General features: G+C 41.7%; 1 pseudogene; it reads right to left on the reverse strand.

Annotated features, from left to right (window-relative positions):
- Window positions 1-17,047, reverse strand: part of LOC122814424 — a 652,984-nt pseudogene that overhangs the window by 194,303 nt on the left and 441,634 nt on the right.

Here is a 17,047-nt window from a genome sequence, read left to right on the forward strand (position 1 = left end):
CAATACTTTGCACTTGTTTCAATTTAGTTTGCCTCACAGATACACTGAATTTAAGCGATCATGCTTAACACCATCTCTTTTACATTGACAGTTAACTTTTTTCTGAACCTACTTGTATATCAGTCATGGTGCAAAACTTTCTGTAATCAGCAAAAAGAAGCACATCTTTCCTACATAACCTTCTACTATGTCACTTAATATCACACTTTCTAAGCTTCTGCTTGGTGTCAGAAAATACTGACTTTTTTATACAAATACATTATTCATTAACCAAGAAAAAAAAATCCAGGCAGAAAATTTTGGAGGATAATTCTTTTGTCTATTCATCCCCGTAGAGGAAACCAATTACCTAAAATTCATCATGAATCATCCCTTACCTTATATACACTGACTGCGTCATACAGGAACACAAAATTGTGACCGGAATGTCTGGGAACACACAGGACACAGATAAAGGCCTCATCCTCCTGGCAGAACAACTCCAGTCTCCATCTATGCTCCCCACAGCACTGCTCTGTTCTCTCATTTGTAGCACACAGATTCTGCATCTCTTCTTTATCTTTGCAGTCTGTTTCCTGCATTGTATACGCCAGCTTCAGTTCCTAGGATCTTTGAACCATACTGACCTACTTTCACTTCACTGTAGACTTTTTCACTTATACTTAGCACAGGAAAGTTTTGTTACACTGTATAAAATCCTTTTAAGACAGACTTTATTCATCTAGTGTCAACAATACAGAATCAGCAGAATTTCTTGCAAACTGACAAATTTAAGCGATACTCACAGCCCACATTCTGCAAGCCATGTGAATAGCAACAAAACATTAGTTTCATTTTCAGAGTACAGGAAGTAGAATGTGTTGGGAAGTGACCGCCTCCATTTAAAGGGGCAATGCAAAATGTAGTTCAGAGGTTTTATTTTCTGAGATGGAATGCCAGTCTTTTAAGCACTTACTTTTACTTTTAATGTTCAGACTTTAGATATATATCTTGTAAAAGGTAACTAAATTATGTATTTTAAGAAAATTACACACACACACACACACACACACACACACACACACACACACACACACACACACACACACACACAGAGACATATATATATATATATATATATATATATATATATATATATATATATATATATATATATATATATATATATATATATATATACATATATATATTTAATACACACACACACACACACACACACACACACACACACACACACACACACACACACACACACACACACACACACACACACACACACACACACACACATATATTTATTTTACATTTGTTTACCAGGATAATCTGACTGGGCCATGGGCCCATTTTCAGTGGAGGCTTGGGGAGAAATGCTCCAAAAAACATTAATATTGCAGTAATAGGCTTAGTAATTAAAACAGTAATTACAATATACAGATACTACAATACACAGTTAAATTTTATTTACAGTGGTGCAGCGGTAAACATTGTCACCTTTCAGTAAGAGGTTCTTTGGTTTGATTCTTGGCTGGGGTGCCTTCTGTACGGAGTTTGTATATCTTTGCTGCATTTGTGTGGGTTTCATCTGGGTACTCCAGTATCCTCCCACATTCCAAAGGCATGTGTCTGCAGTTTTTTCCCCGGGCCTTTACTGAAAATAGGCTCTGTCCTTGTCAGACTTTCCCGGTCAACAAATGTTAAATAAATAAAAAAATACGGTAGAATCATATAGCTCTCTCTCTGTCTCTCTCTCTCTATATATATATATATATATATATACATACACACACACACACACACACACATATATATATATATACATATGGGTTAACTTCATTTGGTCGAAAGCTCATTTCACTGACACTCATTTGACTGAGACCAAATGACTTAATTTCACTGACAACTCATTTCATCAACAGTTATATATGGCTTGTTCCCCACTGTGCAGCGATCCTGGAGTTAGAATTTATAGTAAGGGGGTGGGGGACACAGCCCCCCACAATGGGCGGTTTAGAGCTATATTGTTTTCTGTAAACAGTTGTTCATTGCACTTGTCACTATACATCTATATAGTGTATAACATTGTGGGGAACTGTGCCCCCACACCCTCTTACTATATATTCTAACTCTAGGATCGCTCTACAGAGGGGAACAAGCCATATATAACTGTCGACGAAATGAGTGTCAGTGAAATGAGTTATCAGTGAAATGAAGTTTCAGTGATTTGGTCCTGCTGATTTCACTCACAGTGAAATGAACTGCCGACCAAATGAAAGTACCCCCCCTATATATATATATATATATATATATATATACAGATAAACTCCATTTTTATCCCCAAACCATACTTTATTTTTATATTTAATCTCCCTTTACTGATGAATTTTCCCCTCCTTTATCTATTTTCATTTATTTTATCTGCCAAGTTCCATCTACTGAGTGAGAAAAAAGGAGGTATACATGGCCCATTTCTGATATAGTTATTTATGAATAATTCATTTTCTACCAGATGAGAGAGCTAGTCTGTAAACCCTTTTTTAACCCATAAACAATGTTCACTGCAAAACATAGATACAGAATTAAGTGCAGGAGCATCTTCCTTCCCCAGCTCAATACCCATAATGTAACCAGTCAAAGAAATAGAAAGAACAGACAGCAACAACAAAATTCCCAGAGTCAGAATGCAATTAAAATGCCACGTCAATGAGAAGCATTTAGAAGCACAGGACATAGTGAACGTCTTGGAACACAACATTAACAAAGTGTATGCTTCAATTAAGATTCAAACCTAGATCCTCCAGATCATTGGTCCTGCTGTTCAAATCATTCAGCTACCAAAGCAGCTTGGTTTTTCAGGAAAATGGTCAATGGACCAGCCCATTTACCTGGTCGAATAAGCAAATAGACAGATAGATAGATAGATAGATAGATAGATAGATAGATAGATAGATAAAAGATATATACCCTGTACACATTGAACTGTCTGTGTGGATCACATATTGAATGCGGGAGAGATAAATGCTTCAGGCTCTCATCTGTGCTTCAGTAGTTTGTCTGGAAATATCAGAGTCTGGTTGACAAACTGTGAATGTAACTCAAATGATGAGAGATGTCTAAAAAGGCTGACCTTTGTTTAGCAAGCAGGAAACAACACCTAGCACTGCATCTGGGCATAACAGAATCCATGGCTAGTAGCCTACACAGTTGCAGCAGGTTCTATAGGCAAAGGGGGTGTCACTGGTTCCAGTAGTGGGTGAGGTGTTTGCATTAAATGATTCCAATATAATAAAGCTGGATGTGCACTGCTTAATTTTCAGGAGAGATAGGGTGGGGAACACAGCCACCTGAGGGAGATAACAGTCGCATCAAAACAGTAGTGATGGATTGCCTTGTGACTGCAGTTGCTCCAGATTGTCACAAGTGCCAGTACCCTTTCCTCGTAGGAGGTAACAGCCCTACTGCTAAGAATGATGCCTCATTACACATACTGTAATTATGTTAAGCCTGAAGTTGTAGACAGGAGATTTACTTACCTGGGAAGCCCACTCCAGCAAAGATCATGGGGTGGACACCCTTTCAGCTGCCATTGAAATGGGTTCATTTGGACTGGGAGAGGCAAGGAAATAAGCTGGGGGATGTTTCTTATGATACCCCTACAGATATCCTGATAGAAAATTACTTTTGTGATTCAGCTTTGTACATTCAGTTACACACATCCAAATACAGAGACCAGCACACAGGAGAAGGTATCTCTGGGTGCACCTAGAAAGTACCCACAACTCAAATGGAGAATAATGATGTAGTTGCTTCATGAATAAATGGGGTAATAGTAGCAAGCCTAAATCAAAGTTAAATGTGCCAAAGGGTGCGGGACTCAGAGAGAAAGGGGCTACTTCAGGGGAATGGATATTTGTTAGCAGTAAGCATAAACATGAGCCACAGTTGTCAAATAATACTAGACATCCTACTGAAAGAAATCTAGGGAGGATTACAAACAGGGAGAGAGCTGGAGTTATGACAGGCATACCTGTCAGATCTTATCTTATAAAACATGAGTGAGGTATCCAAGGAGGTTAGTGACTCTTGGGTTAGAGGGAGTCTGTATTCAGAGACTAGGGGCTATTGTGCATAGAATGCACAGAATGCACTGCTGAACGGGGGGGGGGGGAGCAGTAGGGGGAAGTAACACAGCAGATGGTAGTTCCATGGACCTAGTGTTAGGCACTTCTAGCTATAGCCCAAGAGATTCCTTGTTCAGGCAATATAGGTATCAAGTACACAAAAAAAAAAACAACACCGGGTTTTTGCAAAGCCAGTTAATTTTTATCACTCCTTACTCCTTCTAAACACTTTTCACTTCTCTTACTATTGACCCCTTTTATTATATAACAATGTATAATATTGGCATTTATGGCATGGAATTATGCCAACTTTCTAACTCATTCTATATATATATTTTTTTTTATTTATTCTATTCTTTGACTTAAAATCTATTTCTTCATAACAAAGTTTCTGCTTCAAATAATTAGTATTTGTAAAAGAAAAGAATTGTTTATCTGCTATTATACCATTTAAGCCCTGAAATGAGCACTAAATGTGGGAATGTTTTCTAGTTATACCTTATATATCATTAGTATGTTTGTTACAGGTAATAATTATCTTATTTGGTTCATTACTTTAATATGTATGTTCAGATTAATGTCTGTTAGAGAAATACAGTCCAGCAATATTCAAACTTTATAACAATTCTTGTCCATATCCTGTAGCTGTGAAATCACTCAGACATTTTCAGCTACTCCATGTGGTTCTCCTCACTGTTATTTGAACCAAATATTCATATTGTTTGACCTTTTGTAACATTCTGAAATATATCTTCAAGGTGCATACTGGATCTATGCATATAGGTACTGCTTTTAGCTGATTTCTCATGCACAGCTGTTATAATTGCACCATGTTGTGGACAGGTCAAAGTAATATCCAAAAAAGGAATACTATACTAAGATGCAGCAATTTTAAACTTAGAAAATATGTAGTTCATATCAAATAAGCCACAAAACTTTTCAACAAATCCATTATTCCTTCACAGAGTAAGAAAATTTCAACAATGTAGTTATAAAAAATAACTCTTTAAAAAAAAAGTCTTGTTCATTAAACACAAATTCATCTTCCCAAATAAATAAAACACTTGCATAGCAATTGGCAACAGGAATACCCATAACTACTCCCCTTCTTAGGATGTAAGTGTATTTTTTAGATAAGAAGACATTGGCAAGGATTCACGAAGCCTCCGTGTAAGAGTTATAACTCTTACACGGAGGCTGCAGTTAAACGGAGTGATGTCAGCATGCTTTGCATATTCATGAGAGCATGCTGAATCACACCTAAGTCTAACACGATCCGTGTAAGACAGTAGGGGGCGTGTCCATAGGCCGAGTCCTGCAAGCGGACACGCCCCCAGAAGTGTAAAAGTGCCCAAAGTAAACACCCACAACAGAGTCCACGGAAATGTGAATAAACACAACACAACACATGCCCCCACAGACTATGAACATAAAATATATAAATGAACATGTTATATATTTTTTTAAATTGTAAAGATGTTTAACCGTGAGTGCACTCGTTTGCGCAGGCGTGCCCGTAGCGCAGCTACAGTTAGCAGTCAGTGGGAAAGCATATAAAAACTAAATATGCAAAGTAAACCAAGAAGCAATAGTGTAGTGGTAGAGATGTTGGTTGAAGAGTAGGCATTCATGGTTTGAGCCCCCACAACACCAACTTTTATTTTTAGCAAAATAAGCACGAAACAAGTCCCTGACAAACATGTACACATATAAAATCACATTTAATGTAAAATGTAATGAAATAGTCCATTTATTTTGAAGAAATGTGAGGTAACAAAACAATTAAAAAAATGCCACATGTGCCTATAGCTAAGCAACAGTTTAACAAGGTTAGTGCATCTGCCTGTAGGTGAGCATTGGTTTAACAGGTGCAAAATAAGTGCCCGTAGCTGAGCAGTGGTTTCACACGCTCAAACTATGTGCCCCTAGCTGAACTGAGATGACTATGCGTGCTGATAGCCAAATGAGGCTCAAGCCAGCGCACCCCGTTTGCACGGAGCTATGCACCGCGCCAACAAGCTAACCAGCGGGCAACGTTGAGCAAGCTGTAACAAAACTGCCTTTACACAGACACACCCCTTAGCCTGTCTGGACAGTCAGAAAATATAAAAAGCAGTGGCCAGGTTCAAACCCAGGACACCATGCACCATAGTCAAGGTACTGAACCACTAAGCTACGACAGCTGTACTCAGGAATGCAGTAATAGCACATATATAGGAATGAATAGAAAGTGGAGCATGACAAAGCAGGTCTTGTGAAGTGGATACAACTCCAAAATGGCCAATCACGGAGAAGTGCAGGAAAAACGGCATATATAAGCCCCATAGGCGGGAATACACAGCATAAACGATTGTAGAACTGACTTGCAGCCAGAATGTCAGGTGTAGGTGAGGATAGTTGCTTTCGAGCACAGAGGTAGGGTGTTGAGGAGTCCAGATACATGGTCTGGCTCCTAGTCCACAATCATGAGGCCCAACTCATGCAGGGCCAGGTCCTGTGGGGAGCATATAGGGCTGAGGCGTGGGACCGGTTGGCTCATGATCTTACCAGTGCCACAGGGATTCCAAGGACTGGTGAGCAGGTCCGTCACCACCATGCAGACCTGAAGAGACGCAAGCAGGACCAATTGAACCTTTGGATCCAGGAGGCCCGGCAAATGCCCAACGCCCCACTACTGAGTAAGTTACATTTAATTATGTATGTAAGAAATTAAATTAGCTGATATTATGGAGATGTGTATTCCAATATTACTCCATTTATATTACAGCTGCACGTGTCCGTTCTGTGAACCGACGAGCCTATGGCAATAGGCTGGTGCGGTTGCGCCACCAGGCAGGTCAGTAATCCACACCCAGTAACTGTAAAGAAATATAAAAGAATGACAGTTAGCAAAAGAATGCAGTGTAGTCACTAACTAATAAAATGTGCAAGTAACAGTGTAAAAGTGTTTGCAAGTATTGCTTGATTACAAACTGTGTTTCAGTCCAAAATCCCAACAGAACAGTGAAAATGTATGAAATAAATTCTGAAATAAAGATGCCCCACCTATAATATCATAGTGCATATCATAGCCTAGAAGTAAGTACCATCCTGAATAGTAAAATGAAAACAAGTGAGAGGGTGTGAGAAAGAGTCATGAATCCACCAATAAAGTAGTAATAACCCCTGTATAAAGTATACTGCAGTCAGTACAGAATGAAATGAATGTGACAAGTAGAACCAAACTGCAAAATGTGTCCAAAGTGTTGCTGCAGCTGGAATGTGTATCCCAAAATCTGGATATGTTGCTCTCAGTATGCAATATGCAGATAGTATGATTGTCTGAAATATCAAACATCCACAGTTGTCTATACCTATATAAAGTAAATGTAGCAGGATGATGTTGCTGAACAAAGCCAGATATGAACGTGTATGAATAACAATAAAATGTATATTGATGTAGCATGAATAGTCCTATCACCAAAGTGAAGTAAAGTAAATGTAGCAGGATGATGTTGCTGAACAAAGCCAGATATGAACGTGTATGAATAACAATAAAATGTATATTGATGTAGCATGAATAGTCATATCACCAAAGTGAAGTAGTTATCATATAGGAAACTGTAGTTAGAACAGTAGTGTGTATATATCTGTAGCTATTAGAAATGTACAGCATATGTATTGGTATTCGAAGGTGTTAATAATATTTTCTTCACCCCACCCTATAACCACATATACTCCATTCCACGTGAAAATGGTATGTGCAATCACAATTAACACCCCTGGACATTTGTCCTGATGGGTCCTAAATATTTGCATGTCCGTTGATGCTTCTGCCCTGTTCATACATCCAAACCTGATGGCCTGTTGCCATCAATCAACCCTGCATGTTGTTGGACTGTGTATTGCTGTTCAAATTATGCATGTGTTATGCTTGCTGTTCAATGGTGTGAATATCTGGGTGTTTGGTTAATGGGAATACTAATGCATGCTGTTACAACTAATTGCGAATGGTATTGTATGTTACTAACCCAAACTGTCATGACATAATGCAAAACATAGAACAACAGGGAAGGCGGGTCCCAGCGGACCCACCTCTCCCACCTCAGCTGGCGAGAGCACCTGGCACTAGTGCCCAGTCTGGACCCTCCTCCGGTGGCCCTGTGCCACCTGCAGGTGGAAGCGCTGCAGGGGATGGGGCTCACCCCCCCCCTCTGCAAGTGTGGCCGGAGGAAAACCACCACTCACCCTCCGTAGCATCTGGACTGTGGTGCGTAGGGAGATTCGGGACTCTGTTCTCGAGCCCCTATGCCAGCTTGAGGCACGGGTGGCACAACTTACGGGCATGCCTGTTGCCCGGCCTACACAGCCCCCAGCACAGCCCCGTCCTGGGCAGTGAAGGAACAGTGGCAAATGGCTATGGGTGGGGATATCAGTTCCACTGTTGCCATCTGTGGGCTCATGGGCTCTGGATATCCAACCCTCCATCCCCGTCAATTGTGTAACCCCCCCCCACACGTGTCAGACACCGCCCCTGTATGCGTCTTGTTTGTCTTGTCTGTTTACCTATCCAACCTACCTCCTCAGCTGTACTGACTACCTTCACCTGACATACCACTCTCACCTGAAAAAAAAAAGGCACTCTGTACCCACAAAAAAATTACGCCCCATACATAGCTGCACATTCCACACATATGTCTACCAGACATGGAAACTATCAATTACAATTGGCTGTACAACACGTATTACTGTTGTCCGTACACCTCTCTCAGGGGTGGAAGGTATCACATGTCACACCAAATTACAAACATATGCACAGCTGTTGCTGATGAAGAAATGGGCAGCTATAGGCCTTACCTACATCCCTCCTGCAAAACCCAAGCTTGTTTCCCTACTGTCTTACCCTCTTTGTGACCCCTTTTTCACCACTTTTCTGTCTCCCCATTTTCATTTCTTTCAAAGAAAATAGCACGGGTGTGCACAAGAGTAAGCACGTTTAAGCGGTTGTAAGCGGGTGTGCGCTTGTGTGCGCAGAGCTAAAAGCCAGTGCACATGCGCGAGCTCCGCGCAAACCAGCGCTAACCTGGTTACAACTGCTTAAAAGTGCCTTAGTCACTTTGATTGACAGGTCTTGTAGTCAGTTCAGAAGCAAAATAAAATCCCACTGGCAGTCCCAAACCCAGGACCTTGGAAACAGTAGTCTGCATGACTTACCACTAAGCCATGACTCTTATACAAGAGCATTGTGCTAAAATAAATATATCATGTAATAGTAGGAATGAATGTAAAGGGAATATAGATGTGCAGTACACAAAGCATGCCATTTAGAATTACTATCAAAACTAGTGGATTTCCATAATAGTAGTGTGTGAACAGAAACAGCCATGCTAGCTGGTAGCTAGTAGGTAATAATGTCACTATAGCACCTTGCAAGCCACACACATACTCACAGCAGGATAATCACTGCCCATACCCCACAACCTCTTACAGGAACACATCTGGACCAAGTAATAAAATATGTGGAGCAAAGGCCCAAAACCAGGGACACATTACAAATAATGTTACAACAAATGCAGACAGTTCAGAGAGTAACAGGGTCTGTATTTTGTGGGATGTTTGGAAGGGTATGAAGTCTGAAACTTGAATGTTTGTCACCATATTCTGACTTGAGCCCAGAGTGATTTGCCAGAAAAAGGTGTGCATGAGATATTGATCAAAATATGAGGCAGAAATGTGGACAACCTGCAAATATCTGTACACATGACGGGTCTGACACCACCATATTTGAATAGGTAAGAGCCTAGACATAGCAACAGTAAATGACTTACAGGAATGCCCCACAGACTCCATGTGAAATGTACAAACAGTAGGCAGAAAGGTGTAACACATGCAATGGTAACTATGGAGTCCTGAAAGTATTCACCACTTGCATGGCAGAAAAAGTGTAGTAATACATATGCTCATGCTAACCCACAATCACAACTGCAGCATACCAGACATTTTAATGGGTGTACTCCACTGATATGTACCATTCCATGAGGCAGATAACAGATGAACCTGAAAGTCTCTGGGGTCTGCTCAGCAGCATACTCAAATACCCTAATAGATGTCAAGGCCCACACCATGGCCAGACCACACTGCATGCTGTAACACCCTAGCAGATATAGCAAGCATTCCAAGGTGTGAATGTACATGGAAAATAGGAAAGCTACAGCAGCACACTACAGTCAGGACACCTAGCAGGCATACATGTAGTGACTGTAAAGGGCAAATATTGAAGCCTTAGCAACAAAGTGCAAGCAAAAGTGAAAGGAAAGCACACACACATTAACAGTAGTAGTAGTTGTAGGTGTCAGTGTACATACACAGTTAGTACAGGAAACTGGAGAAATGAATGGAGGAATGTTAATCTACAACACAGCTGGAAATATGAGAGAGATACCAACCTTTACACTCACAGAACATTGTCCACAGCATAACAGCATGGTCCCTGCCCTTAAAATCTGAAAGGGCTACTCCTATCGCACATACCTTTTTATAGCACTGTTCTGAAATCACAGTGAGAACTGCAATCAGTACACAACTGGCTGCATGCAATTAGCAAATGCTAGCTTACAATTGGTGCAGAGGCCATCACATGGGCATATGCAGATACCTAGAAAAGTATGCTGTACTCCCAATCCACACATGCAATACTTTCATTGCACCCTGAGAATGACGTGAGAGACAGACAGACAGACAGACAGAGAGACAGAGACAGAGACAGAGAAAATTGCAATTAAGCAGACACACACAAATTGTTCAGCAACAGCCACATGAAAGCTGACAACTGGGAAGTGGAGCAGCAGGACAGAGAACTAGACGGCAACACAAGCAGCTGTGACAAACACAGGTAATGTAAAGTAATACTATAAAGGTCTACATACTGTGAACCCTCCATATGTGTCATTGGTCTGTATCCATATGTATATGAAGATGTGTAAAGGGCAGGGGACATACAGCAACTATCAGTGAAGGCTGTACATACATTTGTATGTGAGAGCATCTATGTGCACATATCAATGTTGGTTGATTGTAGGTTGTAGTGCCATGTACAAAGTAGGTTTCACAGTTATGTATGTTTAGCAGTATGTTAGTGTGTGTATACATTATGGTAGACAAACATGTTGATATACCTGTCTATCATATGGATACATATGTATGTCAACATATGTATGTGTGTATATATATATATATATATATATATATATATATGATATGCATATATGTATACATACATAGAGAGAGAGATGTAGGAATATATAGACAGATGTAGATAGAATATTGCACAAACATATATATGTAATGCACACATACAGATATAGATATATGTAGATACATATGCATAGAGAGACTGATCTGACTATCTACAGGTATGACTGTATATGACGACATTCAACACACCCTGTCCCACCCCCTCTGTCACTCTCACTCCCTCTGTGTCTCCCCCTCTCCACATCTATAGCATTATATGTACATCAATATATATATGTGTATATGTATACAGACATATATATATATATATATATATATACATATATAGATATATATATATACATATAGATATATCTATATACATATATATATATATATATATATATATCTAGAGAGAGAGAGAGAGATGTATATAAATTCTGAGTGAGGCACACGTGTACAGATGTATTGCAACAGGTGCCTGGTGACAAAGGCATGGAGTGAACACCAGTGTCAAAACCGGAGTACCATACCACATTTCAAATCACCTACACTAGTAACCACCAGATATGTGATTGGCTGCCCACCACTGCATGTGTCAGGGGTGAACAGGGTCATAAATGTGTACAACAGTGGCCTCAATGATATTCACAGTGGCACACTATCCCTGGAATACCTGCACATGGTATGTGTCAGCGAACATGGTGTGTCAGCTATGGACATGTAGGTCGGTGTACCCCTCCACACCACATAATGGATGCCATGGTATGGACCTCACATGACAGCTACAGATATGGAGAAGGACACAGTGACATGTACAACACTGTGACAATGCACTCAAACACATTACCAATGCACAGTGACTGACAACACCACAGAGTACACATATACTACCCACATAGAGGTTACCACTCTCGGATTTACATATGTAAGTCACACCCATAACAGATGTCCAACAACCATAGTAACACCTCACACCATCCACAACCTAAATGACTGCTGTGTGTCATCCATGTCACTGCAATAGAGTGCACATGTGGAGGTAAAAGTTCCTACCCACAGATAAGACATACCCTGCAATAAACCACACAGTGTTAAGAAGCAAGACTCCCCATGAGTACATGTCACACATACCCCTGCTGAAGGTTAGTCAGATAGGTAATATGCCATATGAGTCACCCTGTGTAACTGTGTAACAGCAGCAGGTACCATCACACCACGTGTCACAATGGTCAGGGTAGCAGAACAGTACGCTGCTGTAGTCCCAGGGGCAATAGCATATTGTATAGTATTGTATTGTAATGTAATGTATTGTGTTGTATTGTATTGGTATGTTGAGGTGCCTCCTTCGTGGAGTGGAACCACTGCTGCTGTGCGCCAGTGTACAGGTACATATCCTGTAGTCAGGCTAGTGTTACATAGCACTTCTATATGTGTGTTTAGCTCCTGTCAGAGTTTATGTAGCATGCAACTGGGGATACCATCAGGTCCCATTCATGTTGTGTATTCTGCTGTCCTGAGGGTGGCTCTCACCTGGACATCTGTGATGACAGGGAGGTTACAGTCAGCTGGGATAACTATGTCTTATTTTGGGGGAGAGGGCGGGGTGACACCTGCACTGAACCTGTCTACCACAATGTTGTCAATATCTGTGGTGTCAGTGAAATATTTGTTGTTGTGTACTAACTATGGGCATAGAGGATGGATTCTGACCAGGTTGCTAACACAACTGAAGAAGGCCTTCTGGTTATCTGTAGTGTCCCTCTTGATTTCCCTCTCAAAGTTGCCCATGGATTTTGTATGATGGAAAAATAGATCCTTACTAGTGCTGCTCAGACATGCCCTCCCTTTATGGAATTATGCTCTGTCTTGCAGTAGCTTCCATCTTCTGTAATACAATCTGTCTATGGCTGGGGTCCACCAGACAGGATGCTGTCCCTTTGTGGAGAGTGTCTTGGTCATATATGGGATTGCATGATCCATGCATTCTCAGAGATGTCTGTAGAAAGCAATTGTGTAGGGGTCAGCATTGTGGGTTGTATCTGCCACTGGCCCAGTGGGCTGAAAGGATACCATGTCACTGTTACAAAGTGTAAAGTTTGCATCTGTAATGTTATTCACTATAGTCGTTTGTGCTGGTGGTGGAGGTGGGATATGTATATCCAGGGCAATCAGTGTGTGGTCAGCTCACAGTAGTTGATGATGTAAGCCATACAGTACCTAGATACAAACCCCCAGAGTGAGGAGGTACTCTTGACCTGAATCAGTGTTCTGACTGCTGGGGGTTGGTAGTATGTCGTATGGAGTGTGCCAGGTACTTTTGCACAGTTGCTGGCTGAGCACTGATACCTGGCCATTTACATGTGTATCCACCAATAGACAGACAGATGCTATATATGTGAGATATGTTGTATCATAACAGTCGAGTAGCATGTGTAGTATGTGTGCCAAATTCTGCTGACATATATTGCTGATATCAGGTTATTTTCTTTCTCAGGTACATGGCCCACCTGAATCCCACTTACTCCACAGCTGAGGATGAGGAGATACACCAGAGCCTGGTGCGGGATTATGCAATACTCTTTTCCCGCACCAGCCAGAATCAGCAGGAGAGGGCTGCACTGTGGCAAGACCTTGTCCGTCGGGTAAATGACATAGGCATGCATAATAGGACATATGAGCAGGTACGACATCACTGCAGTGATTTAATCAAACATGTCCGTCAGCGTGCGTCGGGTATCCACAGGCAACAGGTCGCCACAGGTGGTGGGGTGGCTACACATCCCCCACTCACCAGACTGGAGGGACTACTCATGAGTGTAGTGGCTCCAGTCTGCCAGCAACAACAACAGCAGCAGACATGCATTATGATGGAGGCTGGAGCCACACAGCAGCAAGACAGTGAACGTGCAGGTAATATGCCATATGTATAGTTGACTGTTGTGTACACTGGTAGTTAATGCATGTGTGAGGTGTGTCCTTGGTTTGTAGCTGTCACCATAGTATTTAATGTAATCCACCAATAAACGTCACCAACTATGAACAAAAACCATGTGGCTCCATGGTAGGATGAAACAAAAGTCTTTATTAGTTATAAAAAAGTTTGCTCAAGGTAACCCAAAAGTTTTTACGTCACAGTAAGCCACCTTAGAAACTTGGTACTTCCTTGTTGTACTGGTAATACAGGTAAACAAATACCAAACGTTTCAAGTGTGTTTTCAAAAAGCTTATATAAAACTAGCTTGTGTGTTTACACACTGTGTATAAATCCATCAAGTCAAAGCACACTCGGCCACAAAAAAAAAACCTTTTCTTAAAAACACTAAGAGCGGCTGTACACATATAAAAGCCAAACAATATAAAAAGCTGGTGTATTTAAATAGTGCAGTACCTTTTCCTTGAGTAATACCAAGTTGAAGCATAGTCTGCTTACACCAGAAGTGCACCACCGTAGCAAGAACCACCAAAAGAATTGTCAAGTGGTTCCCTTAAACAAATGTTTAAAAATGTCAAAATCCAAACCCACACTTGAAGTTCTTCAAGCAAAATCGCTGGTAAAAAGAAAAGTCTATTTCTCACCCCAAGCGTAAACTGTCAGCACACTGCCATGAAAGTTCCAATGGAGTGACTGAAAAAGTATCCACATTGAGTCAAACAGTCAAACCAGCCACATGGTAGCAAATTCATCTTTTAACTTTTCTTTTTACCAGAGATTTTGCTTGAAGAACTTCAAGTGTGGGTTTGGATTTTAACATTTTTAAACATTTGTTTAAGGGAACCACTTGACAATTTTTTTGGTGGTTATTGCTACTGTGGTGCACTTCTGGTGTAAGCAGACTGTGCTTCAACTTGGTATTACTCAAGGAAAAGGTACTGCACTATTTAAATACACCAGCTTTTTATATTGTTTGGCTTTTATATGTGTACAGCCGCTCTTAGTGTTTTTAAGAAAAGGTTTTTTTTTTTGTGGTCGAGTGTGCTTTGACTTGATGGATTTATACACAGTGTGTAAACACACCAGGTAGTTTTATATAAGCTTTTTGAAAACACACTTGAAACGTTCGGTATTTGTTCACCTGTATTACCAGTACAACAAGGAAGTACCAAGTTTCTAAGGTGGCTTACTGTGACGTAAAACCTTTTGGGTTACCTTGAGCAAACTTTTTTATAACTAATAAAGACTTTTGTTTCATCCTACCACGGAGCCAGGTGGTTTTTGTTCATAGTATTTAATGTGCAAGTGTGATATCCTCAATATTAGCAGCTGACCTGTGAAAGGCAACTGTTGTACTACTGACCTGTATCATACTCAGTAACAATGGCACAGTTCTGCCCACTGACATTAGATTCTTCACGTCTGCAGGTCCCTCTGGTATAACAGCAATGCAGCCTATCCATGCTGGTGAGTGTGTATTAACAATTCCTGTAATAGTCTTGATAGTAATAGTACTATTTGGCTCACTTAGTGGTGCTCTTTGTATGCATGTAGGTGTGTCTGTGTCTGTGTGTTGATATCACGCATACTGAGTACTGTACAATTGTGTGAAACTGTGTGCATGTGTGCATGTGTGCACCTGTGCATGTGTGCACCTGTGCATGTGTGCATGTGTGCACCTGTGCATGTGTGCACCTGTGCATGTGTGCATGTGTGCACCTGTGCATGTGTGCATGTGTGCATGTGTGCACCTGTGCATGTGTGCATGTGTGCACATGTGCATGTGTGCATGTGTGCACCTGTGCATGTGTGCACCTGTGCATGTATGCATGTGTGCATGTGTGCACCTGTGCATGTGTGCATGTGTGCAAGTGTGCATGTGTGCACCTGTGCATGTGTGCATGTGTGCACCTGTGCACGTGTACATGTGTGCACCTGTGCATGTGTGCATGTGTGCATGTGTGCATCACTGGTAATGTGTAGACATTGTAAACTGTGTTTCCTGTTTCCCTCCCACAGGTTCTGGTACTGCTCTGGTGTCATGTAGCAGGGAACCTGAATCAGGTGCCGTGGGTACTGATAATGATGACATCTGTGTAATGGCACAGGAAGGTATGCCAGGGTCCACCATTGGTCAGCCGATTGACAGTACACAGCTGTCGACCCCATCAATGCGCACAGTTATCCTGCCAATACACCCTTTGTCACCAATGTCCCTAGGTGATGGACAGTATATAGTGGGCATTGACCAGGGTAATGTGGTATCTGTGGCACATGCCTCCCCACACAGCAGCCATGGGCATGGCCCAGAGATGGTACCACACAGACAGATGTCCAGGGGTTCTCGTGGGAGCATCCGTGGGCGTACTGCCCCTGTCAGACGTGCCCACAGAGGTCTTACAACCTTAGCTATGTTTTGGGCTGTCATGCAGGCACAGTCACGTATGGAACGGTACACCAGACAGGGTCTGAGGGAGCTGACAGCATGTCGCACAGCCATGACTGACAGTATGCGTGACATTGCGGCTGCCATCCGTGATTTCACTGATGTCATAGACAGACGGTGTGGGGACATATTAGACCGGTTCCACAACTACATGTCCATCAGCCAGGGTGATGGTGGGCGGTTGAGGCGTCGATGTGGCCGTATGCCAGCAACAGCAGCAGCTGGCAGTCGTCGCAGATGACAACAGGGCCGCACCCGCCCCTGTAGTGCCAGCAGCAGCCCCAGCAATGCCGGGTCTGTGCTGTCATCAGACCGCCCCAGGAGACCACGTGCACG

This window comes from Protopterus annectens, chromosome 10.part0 (assembly GCF_019279795.1).
Source record: "Protopterus annectens isolate FY-2018-M chromosome 10.part0, PAN1.0, whole genome shotgun sequence".
Taxonomy (NCBI): domain Eukaryota; kingdom Metazoa; phylum Chordata; order Ceratodontiformes; family Protopteridae; genus Protopterus; species Protopterus annectens.